At 43.4% G+C, this 25,056-nt stretch overlaps 1 protein-coding gene and 1 pseudogene across 6 annotated transcripts in view; one reads left to right on the forward strand and one right to left on the reverse strand.

Moving 5' to 3' along the window:
* The window catches only part of clasp1a (cytoplasmic linker associated protein 1a), a 426,315-nt gene that overhangs the window by 293,281 nt on the left and 107,978 nt on the right, over positions 1-25,056 (reverse strand). The window lies entirely within an intron of this gene.
* On the forward strand, positions 9,734-9,994 carry LOC139260611 (U2 spliceosomal RNA; annotated as a pseudogene).

Consider the following 25,056-nt stretch of genomic DNA (forward strand, 5'->3'; position numbering starts at 1 on the left):
ATATAATGTGCCTCACCTTTGTGGAGTTCACAAGCTCTGTTTAACTTTAGTTTAGCTCACTGCTGTTTGTGGAATCTTGTGGCGTATAAATTGGCTGCAGTGTTTCCAACCTTCCAGAAATATTGGGGACTGAGGGTCTAGTGAGAAGGAGGAACTGAAGGAAATCCTTATTAGTCGGGAAATTGTGTTAGGGAAATTGATGGGATTGAAGGCCGATAAATCCCCGGGGCCTGATAGTCTGCATCCCAGAGTACTTACGGAAGTGGCCCTAGAAATAGTGGATGCATTGGTGATCATTTTCCAACAGTCTATCGACTCTGGATCAGTTCCTATGGACTGGAGGGTAGTTAATGCAACACCACTTTTTAAAAAAAAGGGAGAGAGAAAACGGGTAATTATAGACCGGTTAGCCTGACATCAGTAGTGGGGAAAATGTTGGAATCAATTATTAAAGATGAAATAGCAGCACATTTGGACAGCAGTGACAGGATCGCTCCAAGTCAGCATGGATTTATGAAAGGGAAATCATGCTTGACAAATCTTCTGTAACTAGTAGAGTGGTCAAGGGAGAACCAGTGGATGTGGTGTATTTGGACTTTCAAAAGGCTTTTGACAAGGTTCCACACAAGAGATTGGCGTGCAAAATTAAAGCACATGGTATTGGGGGTAACGTACTGACGTGGATCGAGAACTGGTTGGCAGACAGGACGCAGAGTGTCAGGATAAACGGGTCCTTTTCAGAATGGCAGGCAGTGACTAGTGGGGTGCTGCAGGGCTCAGTGCTGGGAACCCAGCTATTTACAATATGCATCATCAATGATTTAGATGAAGGAATTGAGTGTAATATCTTCAAGTTTGAAGATGACACTAAGCTGGGTGGTGGTGTGAGCTGTGAGGAGGATGCCAAGAGGCTGCAGGGAGACTTGGACAGGTTAGGTGATTAGGCAAATGCATGGCAAATGCAGTATAATGTGGATAAATGTGAGATTATCCACTTTGGTGGCAAAAACACGAAGGCAGATCATCTGAATGGCTACGGATTAGGAAAAGGGGAGGCAACGAGGCCTGGGTGTCATGGTACATCAGTCATTGAAAGTTGGCATGCAGGTACAGCAGGCGGTGAAGGCGGTAAATGGTATGTTGGCCTTCATAGCTAGGGGATTTGAGTATAGGAGCAGGGAGGTCTTACTGCAGTTGTACAGGGCCTTGGTGAGGCCTCACCTGGAATATTGTGTTCAGTTTTGGTCTCCTAATCTGAGGAAGGATGTTCTTGCTATTGAGGGAGTGCAGCGAAGGTTCACCAGACTGATTCCCGGGGTGGCAGGACTGACATATATGAGGAGAGACTGAATCGACTGGGCCTGTATTCAATGGAGTTTAGAAGGATGAGAGGGGATCTCAGAGAAACATATAAAATTCCGACGGGACTGGACAGTTTAGATGCAGGAAGAATATTCCCGATGTTGGGTAAGTCCAGAACCAGGGGACTCAATCTAAGGATAAGGGGTAAGCCATTTAAGACTGAGATGAGGAGAAACTTCTTCACTCAGAGTTGTTAACCTGTGGAATTCCCTGCCGCAGAGAGTTGTTGATGCCAGTTCATTGCATATATTGAAGAGGGAGTTAGATATGGCCCTTACGGCTAAAGGGATCAAGGGGTCTGGAGAGAAAGCAGGAAAGGGGTACTGAGGTGAATGATCAGCCATGATCTTATTGAATGGTGGTGCAGGCTCGAAGGGTTGAATGGCCTACTTCTGCACCTGTTTTCTATATTTCTAACAGCAACTACACTTTAAAAAAAAAAGCATTTCATTGGTTTAAAGCACTTTGGCACATTCTGAAGTCTTGAACGACAATATATAAATGCAAGTTCTTTCTTTTATAAAATCGGTTAGCAATTAAACATTTCATTTATTTTCCTTCTTACATACTGAAGTGTAAACACTTAAAAAATGTATTTTCAGATTTATCTTCAATTGGGTTATTATACGAAGCAATTCAATCATCGAAACCCCTGAAGTCATTTCAATACTATTCAAAAAAGGTACATTAGCTTGAAGTTCTCAGTCTTGCATATAAATTAGATAGGCTCTAAAGCTAGAACAAGGAGTCACAAACAACGGGTGGAATTTGCTGTGGGCAAAAACAGCGAACAACAACTTGTATTTATATAGCACCTTTAACATAGTAAATCGTCCCAAGGCGCTGCACAGGATACCTACATATCGATTGGTCAACTCAAATCGCACAGGGTAGCCTGGAGGAGGAATTCATAGAATGCATACGGGATTGTTTCTTAGAACAGTATGTAACAGAACCTACAAGGGAGCAAGCTATCTTAGATCTGGTCCTGTGTAATGTGACAGGAAAAATAAACGATCTCCTCATAAAAGATCCTCTCGGAATGAGTGATCACAGTATGGTTGAATTTGTAATACAGATTGAGGGTGAGGAAGTTGTGTCAGAAACGAGCGTACTATGCTTAAACAAAGGGGATGACAGTGGGATGAGGGCAGAGTTGACTAAAGTAGACTGGAAACACCGACTAAACGGTGGCAAAATTGAGGAACAGTGGAGGACTTTTAAGGAGCTCTTTCATAGTGCGCAACAAAAATATATTCCAATGAAAAAGAAGGGCGGTAAGAGAAGGGATAACCAGCTGTGGATAACCAAGGAAATAAAGGAGAGTATCAAATCAAAGACCAATGCGTATAAGGTGGCCAAGGTTAGTGGGAAACTAGTGGATTGGGAAAATTTTAAACAACAGCAAAGAATGACTAAGAAAGCAATAAAGAAAGGAAAGATAGATTACGAAGGTAAACGTGCGCAAAACATAAAAACAGATAGTAAAAGCTTTTACAGATATGTAAAACGGAAAAGAGTGACTAAAGTAAATGTTGGTCCCTTAGAAGATGAGAAGGGGGATTTAATAATGGGAAATGTGGAAATGGCTGAGACCTTAAACAATTATTTTGCTTCGGTATTCACAGTGGAAGACACAAAAACCATGCCAAAAATTGCTGGTCACAGGAATGTGGGAAGGGAGGACCTTGAAACAATCACTATCACGAGGGGGTAGTGCTGGACAGGCTAATGGGACTCAAGGTAGATAAGCCCCCTGGTCCTGATGAAATGCATCCCAGGGTATTAAAAGAGATGGCGGAAGTTATAGCAGATACATTCGTTATAATCTACCAAAATTCTCTGGACTCTGGGGAGGTACCAGTGGATTGGAAAGCAGCTAATGTAACGCCTCTGTTTAAAAAAAAGGGGGCAGACAAAAGGCAGGTAACTATAGGCCGGTTCGTTTAACATCTGTAGTGGGGAAAATGCTTGAAACTATCATTAAGGAAGAAATAGCGGGACATCTAGATAGGAATAGTGCAATCAAGCAGACGCAGCATGGATTCATGAAGGGGAAAATCATGTTTAACTAATTTACTGGAATTTTTTGAGGATATAACGAGCATGGTGGATAGAGGTGTACCGATGGATGTGGTGTATTTAGATTTCCAAAAGGCATTCGATAAGGTGCCACACAAAAGGTTACTGCAGAAGATAGAGGTATGCGGAGTCAGAGGAAATGTATTAGCATGGATAGAGAATTGGCTGGCGAACAGAAACCCAGACAGTCGGGATAAATGGGTCCTTTTTGGGTTGGAAATCGGTGGTTAGTGGTGTGCCACAGGGATCGGTGCTGGGACCACAACTGTTTACAATATACATAGATGACCTGGAAGAGGGGGCAGAGTGTAGTGTAACAAAATTTGCAGATGACACTAAGATCAATGGGAAAGGGGGTTGTGTAGAGGACACAGAGAGGCTGCAAAGAGATTTGGATAGGTTAAGCGAATGGGCTAAGGTTTGGCAGATGGAATACAATGTCGGAAAGTGTGAGGTCATCCACCTTGGGGAAAAAAAACACAGTAAAAGGGAATATTATTTGAATGGGGAGAAATTACAACATGCCGAGGTGCAGAGGGACCTGGGGGTCCTTGTGCATGAATCCCAAAAAGTTAGTTTGCAGGTGTAGCAGGTAATCAGAAAGGCAAATGGAATGTTGGCCTTCATTGCGAGAGGGATGGAGTACAAAAGCAGGGAGGTCCTGCTGCAACTGTATAGGGTATTGGTAAGGCCGCACCTGGAGTACTGCGTGCAGTTTTGGTCACCTTACTTAAGGAAGGATATACTGGCTTTGGAGGGGGTACAGAGACGATTCACTAGGCTGATTCCGGAGATGAGGGGGTTACCTTATGATAGATTGAGTAGACTGGGTCTTTACTCGTTGGAGTTCAGAAGGATGAGGGGTGAGCTTATAGAAACATTTAAAATCATGAAAGGGATAGACAAGATAGCGGCAGAGAGGTTGTTTCCACTGGTCGGGGAGACTAGAACTAGGGGGCACAGCCTCAAAATACGGGGGAGCCAATTTAAAACAGAGTTGAGAAGGAATTTCTTCTCCCAGCGGGTTGTGAATATGTGGAATTCTCTGCCCAAGGAAGCAGTTGAGGCTAGCTCATTGAATGTATTCAAGTCACAGATAGATTTTTAACCAATAAGGGAATTAAGGGTTACGGGGAGGGGTCGGGTAAGTGGAGCTGAGTCCACGGCCAGATCAGCCATGATCTTATTGAATGGCGGAGCAGGCTCGAGGGGCTAGATGGCCTACTCCTGTTCCTAATTCTTATGTCTTATGTCTTGTGTTGCAAGACAAGAAAAGTGTGACACCGACAGCATACGTTGTTATTACCTCTTTGAAGCTAACCATAACTTCAGGATGTAGCGCATGCATATCTAAACGCAGAAATCCTGAAGTTGCGGTCAGTCATACACTGCTCCAACATAGTTTGCGATGTGTGCCCCCGCCAATCCCTATAGCCAGCAGTGCAATCGACAAAAACTTGGGCTTTTCTGCAGTAATATCGCCATTAAATACCCCATTAAACGTTAGGCCTTGCTGGATTAGGTGTTACTGGAGTGTTAACAGCATATTGACTGTCAAACTCATTTTAATTTTGTGGACTGTTTTTCAGAAACTTATATTTTTTTAAGTTTGTTCATATTTATTTCAGGTTTACCTTATTCCCATGTGACAGCACTAATCTTTGTTTTGCTCTCTAACATTTTTTTAAAGTTGGGATAAAAACAGCTTTTAATTTCCTGCTTCCCTGACTGAGAATTCTGCATTGTGATTGGCTGCTTAGACAGCTTGTTGACCTCACAGCAGAGTCCTCTGGGGATTGCCCATTATATTACACGGACATCACTTGCAGGTCAAAAAAGGCCAACTTCTCACCACAGAGATTGCAAGATCTTTGTGGGCAGCTTTCTTCGGGGCCAGCGGTGAACACCTTTGCTTCGCCGCTGATTCCGGGCTATGTTAATAGTCCCATATCAACCTTAGCTGGTTTAAACATGTATTAATTTTCCTTTTCTCTCCCAGTCAAACATTTCTTGAATATAAAATCAGGCTGAGCTATGGAAGGAGAACCTAGGGTAAATGGGGAGAACATAATTTTTAAATTCCCAAATACTGTGAACACATTCTTGATCCTGCTGCCCCACTTGTCAGCTCTGGCAGTCTTATCAACCTACAAAGCCCAGTAATTAAATATTATAACCTTGTTTTGCCAAGCTGTGCTTCCCCTTGGACTCTGTACAACAATGCAGAATTGATTGACAGTGGCTCAGTTGATGCCATAATCTGGCCTCGACAAATGTGCAGAGATGCAGCCAGGCTGTCAATCCTTCACAAGATCATAGCTAGGAGCAACAGACAAGAGCTGTCAGCACTTATTGTAGATCTCTATATCGATTCCAGGAATACAAGAGCTGCCACAGCTGCACCTCAACATACTCCATCAACCCAATAAGTCTAAATGGAAGAACCACAACAAAGCTTCATATCTCAATTATTCTGCCGAAGGACTGTGGGCATGGACAGTGCAGTAGCTTTGATTCTGCATTGGTTTTTCAGCAGACAAAAGACAAATCGATCACTCATTGAACAAGTACAAGTGAATTAATGTAATGCATCAAGTTGAGACATTACTGCAGCCACCAGAAAAGCAAAAATTACATTTCAATGCCACTTTATCTGATTACGTTAAAAATAGTTCGTGTTTGGGAATTTCTCTGCATTTATGTTGCATTTGCAAGGAAAACAATGTTAAAGCAGCAAAGTGTCACACAGTCTTGTATGTTGCCTTCATGCAAATAAATCCTTAATAGAAAGCACAATAAGAGAGTCTCAACAGGTCAAGAATGAGAGAGGAGAATCAATAGGAAATTAACGTTCGTCATTTGTAAACCCATACATCACTGATTTTCAGTTTACAAGAACATGAAAAGTAATTAGCATCTTGGTAAATGGAACTTTAGCAGTGTTGGTTTAGTATGTGCATTTACTTGGGCTTGGCTAACTTACATATTCCTGTACACTTTATGGGCCCAAATTTGGCCCTCCGTTTTTTTCAGCGCACTCACGTGAGGCGCGCCGACTTCCTACGCTCAAGACGGCATCGAAAAGATATTCCCGTATTCTCCCCACTCTGGCGACTGCCCGTGTGCTTGGCGCGGCAATTCAATTAGGGGGTGGAGCTAGGGCCCTGCGCTCGAGTGCCGGCAGGTCAACACATGCGCACTGGAGGTCTCACACATGCGCAGTAGCTCCTCTGCAGCGTGGGACCTGATGTCCCGCCCCTATCCCAGGCCAAGTGGCCTCACAATGCGCGCCGGGTTGCTGCACGTCATGGAGAGTGTCCCACACACCTATCCCTGGCCGAGTGGCCTCACACACCGGCAGGCTGACTTCCGGGCTGAGATAGGACTTTATTTTTATTTATTGATGGTTGTGCTTTGTTTAGTGAAGAGAGTTTTGATTGGCCGGGGCGGGGGGGGGGGGGGGGAAAAGAGGGGGAGGAGGAGGAGGAGAGTTTTGATCAAGGAGGGGTGTCAGCAGTCACTCAGAGGTAGAAGTCCACCAGTCCCTCGGAAGGAGAAGTCCACCAGTCCCTCGGAATTGACTCCTGCAGCCTCCGTGTTCTGCGAGCCCAGCCTGCTGTGTGTTGTGTGTGGCCAGTTATCTGCGTGCTCTCTCCCGCCCGGGCGTCCCACCCACCTGCACCTATCCCCAATAGAGTGGCCTCTCGCACCGGCAGGCCCGCTGACTTCCCGGGCCGAGTTATGAGGGTAGGACTCGAGCTTTATTTTTTTTTTAAATTTATTATTGATTGTTTTTATGTTTCTTGAATGTTGTTGTGAAGGTGTTTAGTGCTTTGCAAGGTCCTCTCTGCTTCCCTTTCTTCTCCCTCCCTCCGCGCGCCCCCCCCCCCAAAATCTCTGGCTACCTGCGTTGATTTCTTAACTCTCCGCAAGGGTTTTCTGCGTGGCCACAAATGCTGGCCTAAGTTAGTTTGGAGCAACTATTAGCTGTCCAAACTGGCTTCAATGACCAAAACAGGCATAGGTGGCTGGTAACACCCCCTCTTTTTGAAAAACAAAACTAAAAAAAATCCTAACTAACTCACTTACACTGGCACAAATTAAATGTGCAGAATGGGGATTTTTAAGATACTCCAGAAAAATAGAGTTGCTCCAAAAAAAAACAGAGCAACTCCTGGCCAAATTTGGGCCCTATATGTGAAGATTATAATGGAACTTCAGCAGGGCTGTGGGTTTGAGGTCAGGAAACAGTCTATCCTCTATCCTTTCACAACACATTTTTATTGAGTCAAGCACAATCTAAGAACATAATTATCTCTGAAACTTTGTCCCAAGAAAGCCCCATTATCAGTCTTCCTGGACTTGCCAGACAATTTATCAGCTTCAAAGATTACGGTTACAGTTAAAAAAAAATCAAGGCACAATATAATGATCTGTTTAAGTGCTAAACCTTTTTTTGTGTTCCCGGTTTTAGAAACATAGAAAACAGGTGCAGAAGTAGGCTATTCGGCCCTTCGAGCCTGCACCACCATTCAATAAGATCAAGGCTGATCATTCACCTCAGTACCCCTTTCCTGCTTTCTCTCCATATCCCTTGATCCCTTTAGCCGTAAGGACCATATCTAACTCCCTCTTGAATATATCCAATGAATTGGCATCAACAACTCTCTGCGGTAGGGAATTCCGCAGGTTAACAACTCAGTGAAAAATTTTCTCCTCATCTCGGTCCTAAATGGCTTACCCCTTATCCTTAGACTATGTCCCCTGGTTCTGGACTTCCCCAACATCGGGAACATTCTTCCTGCATCTAACCTGTCCAGTCCCGTCGGAATTTTATATGTTTCTCTGAGATCCCCTCTCATCCTTCTAAACTGCAGTGAATACAGGCCAGTCGATCCAGTCTCTCCTCATATGTCAGTGTGCCATCCCGGGCATGCTTGCAACATTGAAATGTCAGTTCATCATCATCATCGGTAGTGTCTTGAATCGAAGATGACTTGCTTCCATGCCAAAAAGTTCACAAGTGTTTCAATGAAGGACCTAATATTCCAGGTCCCGAACTAAATATCAAAGGGTGGAAGATGCCAGTGTGTGGATTTTTTTTTTTTTTTTTAAACATGTGGTGGCCATTGCACACCAGCCACCACATGGGCTGACCAAGCTAGGTCTTGGTCCAGTGGCAAGGATTAACCAAGACAGCTGAAGACCAGCTCTGCTGCACGGACCTAGTGTGCATACATATTGCAGTGTGGGCTCGCCCATACTGCCCCTGGGCCCTCGCGCCTTCTGGGACCCAAACTCATACCTTTCCTAAGCCCCGATCACGTCGCTCCACGATCACGCGCCGCTCCTTCGCCCCGACCACGCCACTCCTGCTGTACCTGCCCACGCTCCAATCACTGACCTGGATGATGATGACGTCCAATGATGACGGCTCAGTTGGTAGCAGAGTCACCTCAGAGTCAGATGGGTGTGGGTTCAAATCCCACTCCAGAGACTTTAGCATACAATCTAGGTCGACACTCTAGCGCCAGTATTGAGAGAGTACTGCACTGTCAGAGGTGCCGTGTTTCAGATGAGACGTTAAACTGAGGCCCTGTCTGTCCTCTCGGGTTGATGCACAAGATCCTATGGCACCATTTCGAAGAGGAGCAAGGGAATTATCCCCGGTGTCCTGGCCAATATTTATCACATTGCTGTGCGGAAATTGGCTACCGCGTTTCCTACATTACAACAGTGACGACACTCCAAAAGTACTTCATTGGCTGTAAAGCACTTAGTCGCTAAAGCACTGCAAATTACAGGCCAATACCGCATCACACAACAATGCCAAATAGAACAATGTGTGTAATAGGCAGCTCATGCAGATGGAAATTACACTCACATGGAGCCATAGCACATATATTACTTTAAAGTAGTTTCAGATTTATACTCAAACAAAATATTGACACAAATTAAACAGATTACTGATTTTTTTGGGCCCAGTGTAAACCGAGTCACTGACCAATAGCAGCATGGAGTGTGATTAATCCCAAGGAAACAATTAAACTAATATGTAATAACCAACCACATACAACAAACATTTAGCTTAGAAAGCTGGTACATTATATATGCAGGGTTGACAAATAGCAACAAATAATGTTGCAGATGGTCATCAAATCTATTAATGTTGTGCATGTTTACACACACTTTGATGTGGTTTAATAGAATGCATGTTATAATACAGGTAGATGCAATGAGGGTCTTGCATAGCTGTTAAGTTCTTCACATTAGAGTGAGGTGCTTAGTAACAGGATCTCGGCCTTTTGGCTAAGATCATGCGTAACTGACCTGACAGGGGAGTAACCATGACCCCAAAGTGGTTCTCCCTGGATCAGGAAGGTGGTTCTCCCTGGATCAGGAAGGTGGTTCTCCTATGCTTTTTGGAAATAGGAGGTGGGTGGGGTGGATTGACCAATCCACCTCCACGGAGGTGTGTGGGGGGCCTGACCCATCCACCTCCATGGCACGAACCTGGTATTGCAGTACTTCCAGGAACGGTGCAGTGGCTCTAGGCCTTTTGGCTAAGAGCATTGGCGCAGAGTGATCCTTGATGTGTGCAAGGTGACCTCTGGCGTTTGTGATTTGACAAATAATTGGAAAGATTGGCAACGAAAAATTTAAAAAAAAACAGAATCACAATCTTAGTCAGGGAGTACTGGGAGCAGTTGTCACAATGGTGTGAAAGCACTCATCCTCAGAAGAGATTTCAGTAACACTGAACTCTTCTTGGGCGGTCCCTCGTATCGAGGATGACTTCCTTCCACACCAAATTGGGATGAGTTCACAGGTATTTCAATGAAGGACCTGATATTCCAGGTCCTGAAATACATCCTGAAGGGTGGAAGATGCCTGTGCGTGGATTTTTTTAAACCTGTGGTGACCGTTGCACACCAGCCACCACACGAGCTTGACAGAGCTTGGTCTTGGTCCAGTGGCAAGGATTAACCAAGACGACTGGAGACCAGCTCTGCTGCACGGACCTAGTGCGCACACAATCACAGCGTGGGCTGGCCCATGCTGCCCCTGGGCCCTCGCCTCTTCTGGGTCCCGAACTTGAGCCTCTCCTGGACCCCGGTCACGTCGCTCTACAATCTCTCGCTGCTCCTGCGCCCCGACCTCGCCACTCCTTACCGCCTCTCCTGCTGTACTTGCCCATGCTCCACAGTATGTCATGACATTCACACCATTCTATTGGGGTTCTCAACCATTACCCTTCAATGTTATTCATGAGCCCTGGAGAAACTTGCATTATCCAATTCAATGTGATTGGACTGGCAGGAAATTCATTTGGCTGGCAGGAAAGCCACAATGGACTTTCTGTTCTTTTCTTTTAAGCAGGAGTGCTGAAGGTGCAAGATTGCCAAGAGGGAGTTCATTAATATGGAAATGACTTCAAGGTGTTACCGCACTTGAATTTTGTTGGGACAGTGCTGAGTGAACTCTAGCAATGTTCAGAATTTCTTAATGTAAGTATTCAAACCATGGCTAGCCATACCGGCCTCCCATCTTTCCCCCCCCCCGCCCTTCATAAACTTGAACTCATCCAAAACTTGGCAGCCCGTATCCTAACTCGCACCAAGTTCCGATCACCCATCACCCCAGTGCTCACTGACACACATTGGCTCCTGGTCTGGCAATGCCTCAATTTTAACATTTTCATCCCTGTTTTCCTTCCATGGCCTCGCCCCTCCTCATCTCCATAACCTCCTACAGGCCTACAACCCTCAGATAGCTGTGCTCCTCCAATTCTAAAAGCAAAAAGACTTGCATTTTATGTAGCGCCTTTCACGACCTCAATGTCCTAAAGCCAAAGAAGCACTTTTGGAGTATAGTCACTGTTGTAATGTGGGCGGCCAATTTGCATACAGCAAGCTCCCACAAACAGCAATGTGATAATAACCAGATAATTTGCTTTTGTTATGTTGACTGAGGGATAAATTTGGCCAAGGCTCGAAATATTGCCGTGGCATCTTTTGTGTCCACCTGAGGGGGCAGAACAGGACCTCGGTTTAATGTCTCATCCGAAAGATGGGATCTCCGTGCAGCATTCCCTCAGTACTGCACTGGAGTGTCAGCCTAGATTTGTTCTGTTTAAGTTTCTGGAGTGGGACTTGAGCCCACAACTTTCAGACTCAAAGGGCCCAAGTTTCCACACGATAAAAAATGAGCGCCCCTCCGAGCTGGGCGCCCGATAAAAAATGGGCGCCCCTCAGAGCTGGGCGCCCGTTTTTCGTGCCTAAAAAAAAAAATCGCGATTCTGGAGCGTTCTGCAGCTCCTTGTTTGCCTGGCGCAGCGCCCAGGGGGGCGGAGCCTACACTCGCGCCAATTTTGTAAGTGGGAGGGGGCGGGTACTATTTCAATTAGTTTTTTCCTGCCAGCAACGCTGCGCGTGCGCGTTGGAGTGTTCGCGCGCGCGTTGGAGTGTTCGTGCATGCTCAGTGTGAAAAAAACATTGGCACTCGGCCATTTTTGTAGTTGATTGTAGCTGTTTAATTTTTGAACATTTTTTTTAATAAAAGCACATTAGCACTTGCAGCCTTCTCACTGTCTCTTCTCCCCCCCCCCCAGCGGGAAGAACGGGTGCCTTCTCTCCCCTCCCCTCCCGCGGGAAAGAACAGGCGCCTCCTCTCCTCCTCCCCCCCCCCTCACGGGAAGAACGGGCGCCTCCTCTCCCCTCCCCCCCCCCGCGGGCAGAACAGGCGCCCCTCTTCCCTCTTCCCCCCCGCGCGGGAAAGAACGGGTGCCTTTCTCTTCTTCCCCCCCCCGCGGGAAAGAACAGGCGCCTCCTCTCTCCCTCTCCTCCCCCCCCCCCCCCTGCGGGAAAGAAAGGGCGCCTCCTCTCCCCTCCCCCCCCCCAGGAAGAACGGGCGCCTCAGGCTGACTGCAAAATTCTCCATGCCTGAAGCACTTTCACACAGGTAGGAAGATGGTTTATTTAATCTTTTCTTTGCTTATAAATGTTTATTTAGGTTGGATTTATTTGTATAATATTTGTAGAAGTATAAATAAGGATTTATTGTAGAATTTAATGAGTTCCCTTCCCCCCCCCCCACCTCGTTCTGGACGCCTAATTTGTAACCTGCGCCTGATTTTATAATGTGTAGAACAGGTTTTTTCAGTTCTACAAAAATCTTCACTTGCTCCATTCTACTTTAGTTTGGAGTACGTTTTCACTGTGGAAACTTTCAAATCAGGCGTCAGTGGCCGGACACGCCCCCTTTTGAAGAAAAAATTCTGTTTCAAAGTAGAACTATTCTACCTGACTAGAACTGCAGAAAAAAAAATGTGGAGAATTGCGATTTCTAAGATAGTCCGTTCTCCACCAGTTGCTCCTAAAAATCAGGCGCAAATCATGTGGAAACTTGGGCCCAAAGAATGCTACCAACTGAGCCTCGGCTAACACAATTCTGGCCTCTTGCGCATCCCTGATTTTAATCGCTCCACCATTGGCGGCCGTGCCTTCAGCAGCCTGGGTTTTAAACTCTGGAATTCTCTAAGCCTCTATCTCTCTCGCCTCCTTTAAGACGCTCCTTAAACCCTATCTCTTTGACTAAGTGTCACCTGTCCTAATTTCTCTGTGTCTCGGTGTCAAATTTTGTTTGATAACTGTCCTGGGGACTTTTTATTTTTAAACTGTGTTAAAGGTACTATATAAATGCAAGATATAGTTGTTTTTTTGTTTTAAGCTTGGCAGAGTCTGTATAAAGTCCTGCAAAAAACAGGGACTAAAGAGACTGATCCTACTGACATCAATGACATGGAGTAAACACACCCCCTTCCCAGCATCAATCCAGCTCATCCACTCCTTTGAAATGGTGAACACAGGGGTCAACAGAGAGGTCCTGCAAACATGACTGTGACTGAAACAACGGAGAGAAAAATAAAATCCAGTATCAACTTGCTATCATTTAACTTGGGTAGGCACTCAACAACACTCCATTTACAGAGCGGCTTTTCTTCTGGACAACTTAGAAAGATTCGGGACTTAAAGAAAAGGTGAACAGCTAGCCCCAAGATTTAACTGGCAAGACTCTGCTTATTGAGCTTTACCACATGATAAGTGACCAACGAGTCCAGGAAACAGTGTGAGCAATGCACATCACAACGCACGGTGTGGTGGTGACCAACTACAAATAGACCAGTTGTAAGCTTAAACAATATCCTAAAAGTAGACGAGCTAAATTCTGGCAATAATGGTTCTCTTATTAAATCCCAATGCTGCAAATCTTCACAGTAAATCTTTTGGCTTAAGGTATTTTCCTTTCATGAGTTGTTTCAGTGAACAGTGCCATGGATTTAACAGATGAGAGGACGGCTGAGATGCAACCATTTACTTCATCAATGGGCAGTTTGTTTCTTCCAGGGAAAAATAAATCTGATAGTAACTAATCGGATTTCAAACTCCTGAACATTATAATTTGCAGCAGTTTTTAATAGGCATGCCTTTAAGGAATGTTTTCTTTCTTCCAATTGCCAATGGCTACATCTGTATATTATTTTAATATACTTTAATTCCTTACTCAGCAATTCCAGCTTGGCTTTTTGGTTGTATATGGGACTTTTGTTTACAACTAGTTTTAAAATCCATTTTTCCCCAAAAGAGATGCATTCTACTTCACGGAAGTTTGTACCAATTAAACATTGACTTTGCCTGGGTGTGAAATTTTTTTTTTTTTTTTTTTAATATCTAGCTGTTGAGCTTTTTTCTCCTGTAAGACCATTTAATCCTAATCACTGATCTAATTTGCCAAATCCACAGGTTATAAATTCTCACAATTACTTGGTTTGTTATTAAAGTTATAACACGTGCCTGCCTGCTGGCTCATCCAGTAAGTGGCTGTGGTGTACAGTCCCGCGGAGTAACAAGTCTAATCCCCAGTTGGTGCGGAGTGAGCAGCGGAGGTGGCAAGGGTGCTACAGTTGCCCATGGTTAAGGAGGGCAATTTAGACAGGGTTCTTACACCTCAACGTGGATCAAGTGACCCCTGCCAGGCATAGACATCTGGTAACCTCTGCCCATATTTTGCTCTTATGTATTTTTTCTTCTGTGTTTGCCATGGCAGCTGGTAATTATCCTGTCATTCACACCCCATCTAAACTAATCTTTTTCTAACTTCTGCCATTACCATCGAGTTGGCCCATCATCCCTTTTATCTCTCAAATCGTTCCTGCCACTATCACAAGCACCTTTGGCTAATCGTTGCCAACTTAGCAACACATTTAGGGATTTAAATCCAGTAACAAATTGTTTTAATTTGACCAGATTGAGCAAATTACAGGGTTAAGGGCAAAAACAGGGATGTGGGACTAAGCCCAACTGCTCTTTCAAACAGCCAGTATTGGCACAATGGGCTGAATGGCCTCCCTCTGTGCTGTAAGTTTCTATGAGTCATTCGACATCACATCTTTATCAGGTAGCTACATTTTTAGCACTTCATCAGATATTGTTCTCATACGAAGCACCAAAGACCACTCATGCAAGCAAGCCTTTTGCTCCTTCAGAGACTTTATACACACAATGTAGCAACGCCCAGGGGTCAAACAGGAAACCCTCGTTACTGCAATTAGTTACCTAAATTGGCACAGGCCCTCCTCTCCTTTGCTCCCCAAGACCCGGAGGATACATAAATACTATTAGACTAGTGACTTTGGCTTTAAAAAGAAACTTGCAAATCAGATTAATTAAAAATAATTTTTTTAAAGTATACAGTAGAAAAAAAGCACTACAGCAGCTTGCACTTGATTAAAGATGATTTAATTTGTGCCTAGTAAGATAAACAATTAATAAGACACAGGATATTTGGTGAACACTCCATAATGCTGAACCTGGGCCAGCATTCATACTATGAAACATTTAGACCGCAAAACCTCCTGCCTTAAGCTTCTATCTTGATAAACTAAGAACGAATAAACTGGAAACACATTGCCCAAGATACACCTGTCCTATCTTTTGAAATTCAACCTGAAAAACATGAAATCTAAAAAAGGTGTCTTCCACAGTTCAACAAAGCTTAGCAAATTAAAATGCTGCTTCCCTGCACTTCAAGAGATGGTGGACACAAAGTCCAATTGCACACGTTACCAAGCTCTTCACCTTAAATTGTTTTCAGGACAAAGCAAGCGAACTGTTTTAAGTGGGTTATATTTGCCACAGCAAACGAGCCAAAGGCAGGCAGAGGAACCGTTACAAGGACACCCTGAAAGCCTCCCTGATAAAGTGCGATATCCCCACTGACACCTGGGAGTCCCTGGCCATAGACCGACCCAAGTGGAGGAAGTGCATCCGAGAGGGCACTGAGCTCCTCGAGTATCGTCGCCGAGAGCATGCAGAAATCAAGCGCAGGCAGCGGAAGGAGCGTGCGGCTAACCAGGCTCCCTGCCCACTCTTTCCCTCAACGACTATCTGTCCCACCTGTGACAGAGACTGTGGTTCTCGTATTGGACTGTACAGCCACCTAAGAACTCATGCCAAGAGTGGAAGCAAGTCTTCCTCGACTCTGAGGGACTGCCTATGATGATGATGATGGTATTTGATGTACAATCCAAATGTACTTGCACACAAATAATCCTTTCCTTCAAAAGTATAAAAGGCCATGGATACTATCTGGTGACAAAATGTATGTTTTAACTCAACCAGTTGTTGCAGTAAACAAAACTTAGAGTGACCAACTACATCTCAACAGATATTAAAAGTACAGGAGGTTTTGATTCAAAGCAAGATGGATTTCCCAATTAGTCACACAAGCATTCCCTAAAATGACCAGGTAAAAAAGGGACATACCGGACTGGAAAGGGTTAAAAAAAGATAGCAAACAGGGGGAAGCCAAGTTGAAAATGAACACATACATTTCATTACCTCCATTTCAATCAGGCATACACTGCAATACACTTGTGCATTCTAACTGAATACATAATCATTAAACTTCCTAAAAGGATTAAATTAGCTCTCCACACTCAGAATTACTCATTATTTATTACCATTACAGAGTCCTCACTGAACAGTACCAACAGACTAGATTTAAAGGTCTGGTTTGGTTTCCTGACACAAAAATCTCAAGGCCTCACATTCAATTAGCACAATAACCATTCATAAGATTATCCTAGTTTACGCTACGCCCTTCATAGTTTTGTATTTTGTACAGTAGTTTCATAGAAAATATTAAAAATTGTGCTTGAAAGAAAACAAATGTTGCGTGGTACATTTACAACAGGGGAGCGGTGATCTGCATCTAAATGAAGGAGGAATGAACTACAATTATCCTTTTGTGTGATGAGTTTTTCTTCTGCAGACAAACTTTCCGGTAATGGATGTTCCCTCCAGTGTTTTCCCCTCTACAGATTATTGTGTGGCTTTTAAAGCTAACATTTGTAATACTGACCAATGTAATAAAAACAATTATTTTATTATACTTAAAACAAAAAACATAATTTACAATTTCCTAGATGCATCAATTATATTAAACCAACCGAGGTGATTAATAATTCCAAACACCTAAATATTTAACAGCAGAAATAAGACTGGATCATGTGTCAAAGTTATGTCAGATTTCTTGTGTTTTAAAATTGTATTTTGTGCTCACATACATTGTTTGCAAGCAAATCATACCCCATTTTTAAAAAGGAGTCTAGAGTACTGTAGAATTAAAAATGAAAAGTTAAAAAGTAAAAAGTCAAGTATTTATTCAGCATACCAAAGTACACATATTCTTCCCCTATGTATTTCAATGTGGGGAATAGAAAAATTCACACACAAAATTAACACATAGAGCCAAATCAGAGGGTACTTTACTGCAGCTGTTGAAAAGTATTCCTCCCCTAGACCCAACACTGGCCATTGTCCCCTTCGCAACAAATAAATTGACCAAATAATACAAATTAAAATTTATGCTGTTCATATGAAGATTCATTCCTACCAATCAAATGAAGATTCATTGCTACCAATCAAATGAAGGGGTGGAGAGCCAAAACTAAATATTTGTAGCATAGTCGACTGGTGCTACAGTGTGCACCTAAAGTACTATGACCATTTTTTTAAAAACAACACTGCACTCCTAAAATAATATTTATTTGAATTTTATGACCGGTGCTTGCATTACCTCAGGCAATTTCAGATTCATAAAAAATATATACTGAAGGGAACACTGCACTTTGAATATAAATCTATTGAAGAGATGGTATCTTATTTTTATCCGGGAGACTGCAGGCTACCTTGAAAAAGCGTGTTGCATTGAAATCCGAGGCAAGTTTGAGCCACAAACGTTAAATCTACTATGACAAAAATCCCACACTCATTTTCTTTATATACCTTTACTGTTAATCAATGTATGGTAACACCCACAAACAGCAATCCAGTAACAGTAACAGATCAAAGTAAAGCTCTCTTACAACATTTGTATACTGGTATCAAAGGGCATCATCGTCACAAGATCCCTTTAACTTTATGGACTTGTAAATTTGACTTCACCAAATCGCTGATCTAATTGAAAATCTGCATTTCATTTTAGCCTCACTGCATTACAGTTGTGACAGCTGGTGCCAAGAAAGTGAATTACTAAACTGCCGTGAGGCCATGGGCTCATAAATCCAAGATTAGAGAGCATAAAACAAACAGAAAGTTAGTGAAGTTCCAGTTCATCAGATTTCAGTCTCCCCACCCCATTTTCAGCAGTGCATGTTATTGATCTATTAGTTGCTGTTGTCCAATGACAAAAAATTTATGGAAGGGGTGAGACTCTGCAAGCATTGACAGATGTTAGGAACTGCACAGATGGGAATTTTTTTTCTTGTCGATTAAATGGAGCATATCTATGTCTTGCACAAAAATATGGTGCAAAAGATTATTGAAACTATACAATTTCTTTCTGCCAAAAATATACCAAAGATCTAACTCACACAACATTTAAATTGAAGTAAAAATAATTAATGTCGCAATATTTTTAATGTCAAGGACATCCTAAATTGACTGTTACAAACAAATAAAACTTCAATGCAATCGAGGACACTAATCGCTTGGTCCAGTTTTGGTACGACTTTTGAGATTTTCTCACCCCAAGGCAATATCTTACCACTTCCTGTTGAATCAGAAATCGATCGAGAAACAAGTTCCAAGTTATTGAGGACCACATCGAGAAAACAAGACCTATAGCTGATGCAGCACAGGTTAATGTTCAGCACAAGAGTGGTTGGAACTTCCAAATAGGGCATAATGTATTCAAACACTGCTTATTTAATCAAACTTCTTTGTTCCCTGCTATCCCCATTACCCAATTAAAATGGTCTTCACTAGATTCAATCGCAAAATGTTTTTTTGATGCGCACATTTATAAATTTGCAACACAACAGAATAAATACCCTATTATCTAGTTATCTCAAATGGGTTGCAGATTCAAATTAATAATTGTAACAAGAAACAATCTAATTAAAGAAAAATTTTATCCAACTTTCAAATTGTCCTCATAATCTAGAAAGTCATACACGAGATCAGCTTGGGTCATTTGGTAAAACTCTTGCCCGAGTTATGGGATCAAGTCTGACTCCAGAACTACCCCAATGCTTAGTACAGCATTGCTTTATTGGAATCAATGTCTTTCCGCTGAGACATTAAAACAAGGCACCATTTTGTCTGTTCCAATGGTTCAGGTGAATATTAACAATCTAATGCCACTATTCAAAGAGAGTTCTCCAAGTATCCTGGTCTATCCTCAAGCACCAACACAAATAAATTTATTCAGCTTACTGCTATTTGTGGGATCTTGTGGTCTGTGAGCAGGAGCCAAATTTACCTACATAACAACAGTCATTGCATTTCAAAGTAAATCATCCCATGTGACGCACTTAGATATTTCTGACAAAATGCACAATGTAAATGCAAATCTTTATCAAAATGAAAGATGGCAGAGCCAGGAAATGGAGTTCTTTCTACCCATGCACCCATGTCAGCACAGCACTCGCAAATCAAATACAATGGAATCAAGCTTCCATTTGCTACACTATCATAACAATGTACATTAATCCTTAGAATGCCCAACGACTGTACCAATGTAACCTTTACATTATTCACTCCAGCCACTCAGCCCCTCTGAGGAATAGTAATACAATGCTAATTAATGCTAAGTATTGGACAGTTTTACACAAAATCACATAACTAAGGAGGAGGAGGCCAAGACTCCCCAAAGTTACTCCCTTAAATCCAAGAACAAAGAAGTTTTTAACCTCAAAATCCGATGGATTTAAGCTCATCTCTAAACTAAGGCGGCAGTGTCATAATTCATTGTACAACCATTCCCCACTACTATTTAAACTCAATTATCTTTTCATAAAGCCCAATGATTCCAATTTTCAATACTGCTTTTGGAACAGATGAAAAAAAAACTTGAAATAATTGTGACACTTTCAAAGACATCAGATTCGAGATTTATTTATGAACTTGCCTTCCAGATGAATCTAGAGCCAAGTCCACCGCAGCAATTACAGGTGATTAGATTATCCTGGATGACACGATTACATAAAACAATTAATGTTTATCAGAAACAATAGCATCAGTTTGATGATACCATTACTATTTCACCTGCTAGATACTTTTGCTCATATATAGCACACAGGTACAATTTCTCAAGCAAGTCTCTGGTTCCTATACACTGAACTATGACTACATGCACAAATTTGGAGTAGCAGCATGCCCAAAGAAAACAATAAACCTCGTGTCGTTGACTGAATCCAGTAATAGCCACCTTGCACTGCCTGGATCTCTTCAATAAATGGATAAATAAAATGGCAGACCATCTATCTCAAGCTATAAACTATGAATTGGGGCTAAATAAAATTTGTAGAAGCGAGGGAAAACACAGCGGGTTGCACAAGTTTAAATTTAATGTTTGCATCAAAGAGTGTTACTTTGGAAACTCAAAGCCCTTGAGGTTCTTCATAACGACACCAACTTGGACTAATTTTGTGTTGCAAACTTTATACGTGAAATTACGTATTCATCACATGAGCACCTGCTCGTCAATGGCTTTAAGTAGAAATCCACTAGCAAGCATAGATACAAGCAACATTCAGTCTTACTTTGATTTGAAATTTGAATGGCGACAAAGACATTTTTTTTTTTTTTAAGTATTTTTCCCACAGTTGAATACAGCGGTCACACAGTAGGGTTCACAAAAATCAAGCTGGTTTCTCAGAAACCTGTTTTCAGTATCCACCCCCCCCATTAGGATAAGGCCAAAGCCAAGTCAAGAGAGCCTTACTTGCAGGACCCCTAAAAAGGACAACCACAACTGATTAGTGTTGAAACAGGATAAAGTAACAATTTTTACACCATTGAAATATAAAGAAAATCACTGAAATATGGTGACTTAACCAAGTTAAATGTTTCTCTAAATACTTCAACTGCTGAATTGTAGAACAATGTCCATGTGCACAACATCATTGTGTGTAAAAGATAAGCATGTGTTGCTTTCATCTAAAGTAAACGATCAGCATTAAGAATCTGCAGAACAGTTAAAGATAGGCGCAGATGTAATCACAGGACCACTGATTGTATTGCAAGAGCTGGGGGGGAAAACAACTCTACTTCAACCTTAACTAACTTACACAAACGGCTCAACCCAGCCTGTAATAGGGGTTAAAGGGTGCAATAACTCAAAAGTTATAGGGCTAGATGTTCGGCTGTCGGCAAAAACGTTAGGTTTACGTCACAATTACCGTTTTCACGGTGCTACCATTTTTAGGCCTAAATTTCGGCCTTTACGTTAGTAAAATCAGCATTGCACGAGGATTCGCGGCGCAAACCGCAAGTTTCGACAACTTTAGTCCGAGGCTGGTAGCGCTGCGAGAGGCGCCTTGGCAGGGGAGAACAAAAAAATGGCAAAAAACATTCACAAAACCCTTTCCTGCAAAAATCGCAGAAAAATAATTTAAAAACTTTAACTTACCTTTTTTGCAGGTCTTCATACTTACCGCTGCTGGCAGGGTTGACCCGTCGGTATTTGGGCGTAGCAGAGAGCGCTGAAAGCATGACGGTAACACAATCCACACTGTGCACGTCGTCCCACTTCCCCCCCCCGGCGGTGCGTGGAAGTGCCGCCATAAAAAGGTGCCCGAAGATCCTGCCGACTGGATTTTTGTTTTCAAAGGGTCAAATCGTGGCGAAAACCCGGTCACAAAGTCGGAAAAAATCTAGACCAGAAATCAGACAGACCTGACCAGCACAGCAGAAACCAACACAGCAGAAGAACTGAAGATAAGAGCAGAACATCGGACAGAGAACAAACTGAGTTGTTGTCCAAAAAGCTCCATAAAGGGAATATCTTGATCAGCTCCATTGGGCGGGCCACACTGTTCGCATGCCTGACACAAGACTCCCAAAGCAAGCGCTCTACTCGGAACTCCTTCACGGCAAACAAGCCAAAGGTGAGCAGAGGAAACGTTACAAGGATACCCTCAAAACCTCCCTGATAGTGCAGCATCCCCACCGACACCTGGGAGTCCTTGGCCAGAGACCACCCGAAGTGGAGGAAGTGCATCCGGGAAGGCACTGAGCACCTCGAGTCTCATCGCCGAGAGCATGCAGAAAACAAGCGCAGGCAGCGGAAAGAGCGTGCGGCAAACCTGTCCCACCCTCAACGACTATCTGCCCCACCTGTGACAGAGTCTGTGGTTTTTGTATCGGACAGTTCAGACACCAAAGAACTCATGTTAAGAGTGGATGCAAGTCCACCTCGATTCCAAGGGACTGCCTATGATGATGACGGAACAGTTTTTAATCTGTAAATTACGGTTTATGTACTGAATATGGAGGTTTCTCATTTTGTCTCAAAAAACCTCTACACCCACATTGGGATCGTCAAGCCAGATCATGATAAGCCAGATCATGATAAGCCAGATCATGATAAACCAGGATAACCGGGAACCAACGTTCATCATCTCCTCCTCTCAGCAAGGTAAACAAAAAGTATTTTCTCACTTATGTGGATTTAGCAATTGATGCGCGTTAGGTGATGGGCCATAAGTTTCGATGATTCTATGGATGGGCTGGATTTTCAGGTTTTAACGATTTCGCCCCTTTCCGGGCGATAATCGCAGCGATAAAAACATGTTACCGCTGGGTTACCGTTACCGCCAGAGCGTGCAACTTTCGGTAAACGGTGAAGATCGTTAGCAATAACTCCAGCGTTGCGACTGCTTTATGTCGGCGCGCTAAAACTGCCGTAAAACCACTGCCAAAAGTTCCACCCAGACGCAAAATGTTGTGCACCTCAATTAGAGCCCCAAAAAATTAGTTTTTGCAATTCGCCCAGGTCACAAACCCCTCGAAAATCCAGCCCTATAAGTCATATCGAGACAGAGTTGATTTATTCCTCCCTTGGATGGAACTTTCATTCATGCAATAAAGTGTATTCTAGGTTTTCATCCAGTCAGTTCCCCGCCAGCAGAAAACAAAGATTGGTTAGTTGCTCGGTAACCAGAACAGATTTTACTTCAAATAAAGTACACAAATAGCTGACAAAGTCAAGCATCAATGTTTATGAATGGCAAACACTTAAACCTTTAGGCCCCAAGTTTCCACATGATTTGCTCCTGATTTTTAGGAGCAACTGGTGTAGAACGGAGTACCTTAGAAATTTAGTTTTCTGCAGTTCTAGTCAGGTAGAACAGTTTCACTTTGGAACAGAATTTTTTTTTCCAGAAGAGGGCGGGTCCGGCCACCGATGCCTGATTTGAAAGTTTCCACAGTGAAAACGTACTCCAAACTAACTTAGAATGGAGCAAGTGAAGATTTTTGTACGCTTGAAAAAACCTTGTCTACACTTTAAAAAATCAGGCGCAGATTACAAATTAGGCGTCGGTAACGAGGTGGGGGGGGGGGGGGGGGGAAGGGGGAGGAAGGGAAGTCATTAAATTCTACAATCAATCCTTAGTTATACTTATACAAATAAATCCAACCTGAATAAAAATTTATAAGCAAAGAAAAGATTAAATAAACCATGTTCCTACCTGTTTGAAAGTGCTTCAGGCAGGCCTTTCAGGCAGCGGTGTGGCGTCAGTGTCTCTCGACGGCAGGAGCAGGCAGCAAGCAGCCTTCGAGCTGAGCTGCAGTGCTTGAGGCAGGCCTTCATTCCCCGCGAAGATGCAGCATCCGGACAGACTTGAGGCCATTCGGCCATGGGATTTCAGCGGCGTCAGTGGCTGGCCAGGAGCCGAAGAATCAGGAGCGGACGCGAGGCCATTCAGCCATGGGATTGCAGCGGCGTCAGTGGCTGGTCGGGAGCAGCAGCAGCAGCCTTCGAGCTGAGCTGCAGTGCTTGAGGCAGGGGTGTGGCGTCAGTGTCTCTCGACGGCAGGGGCAGGCAGCAAGCAGCCTTCGAGCTGAGCTGCAGTGCTTGAGGCAGGCCTTCATTCACCGCGAAGATGCAGCACCCGGACGGACTTGAGGCCATTCGGCCATGGGATTGCAGCAGCGTCAGTGGCTGGTCGGGAGCAGCAACAGCCTTTGAGCTGTGAGGGGGACTGACTGAGGCCATTTGGACAGGGGGAGGCAGCCACATCGACATCTTTATATTTAAATTTGCAGAATGGGTGCACCACATATTATGCAATGGTTTGCTTCCTCATGCAAGAAATTCTTTGTTCTTGGTGAAAGTTGATCCATTGCAAAGTTGAATTGGCACTTTTATTTCTCCAAACACAGTCCTTAATTTGCAGGCACCGGTTCTGCAAGTTTAGCAGTAAAAAGCTGAACTCACTGATTTCAGCAGGTGATTTATTCAGCAGTGCTGCTAAAAGCACTCCCTCACACACAGAAATATCAAGAAAATTAAAATACAAGCCTTTGCAGGGGTCCAAGAAACAAATCTTCACTTTTTCTGCAGCACTTTTAAAAATGGCCGAGTGCCAATGTTTACTTCAGACTGCGCGTGCGCGAACGCTCCAACGCGCACGCGCAGGGTTGCCGGCACCAGGAAGCCTCATTTAAATTGTACCCGCCCCCTCCTACTTACAAAATCGGCACGAGTGGTAGGCTCCGCCCCGTGCGCCGCGCCAAGCAGACATCAAGCTCCAAGGAGCTCGAGAATACCGCATTTTTTTTCAGGCACCGTTTTCGGCGCGAAAAACAGGCGCCCAGCTCTGAGGTGCGCCTTTTCCGCCGCGTGTGGAAACTTGGGGCCTTAGTTTCCAACCTATGAAAGTTCCAGTTTTTGTTGGGTCAGAAACAGATTTTTATTCTTGAGGCAAACTATGCTAGCTCCTCAAACTATTTTTTAAATTAAAAAAAAAAGGTGCACATGATGAATCATTCTAGAATGCATCACTTGAAAGGAAGCCGAGATAATTTAGACATTCCTTCCAGAATTGCATTTCAGACCAATTTCATTCATATCGGACCAAAAGTATTGGGTTCACTCATGATTCGTAGAATGTCCCAAACTCGGTTTCCCTGCCTCTTCTGACTCAAGCTGGACACTGTTCCATGGGTGCTTGCAGGTAACCTGTGTGTTTGCACCCTTACCGCCTTCTCGGCAAAACAAGCTAATTCAGCAAAGGCTAGAGATCAAATGTGGAACTTTTCT

The sequence above is a fragment of the Pristiophorus japonicus genome, chromosome 3 (genome assembly GCF_044704955.1).
Source record: "Pristiophorus japonicus isolate sPriJap1 chromosome 3, sPriJap1.hap1, whole genome shotgun sequence".
Classification (NCBI taxonomy): Eukaryota; Metazoa; Chordata; class Chondrichthyes; family Pristiophoridae; genus Pristiophorus; species Pristiophorus japonicus.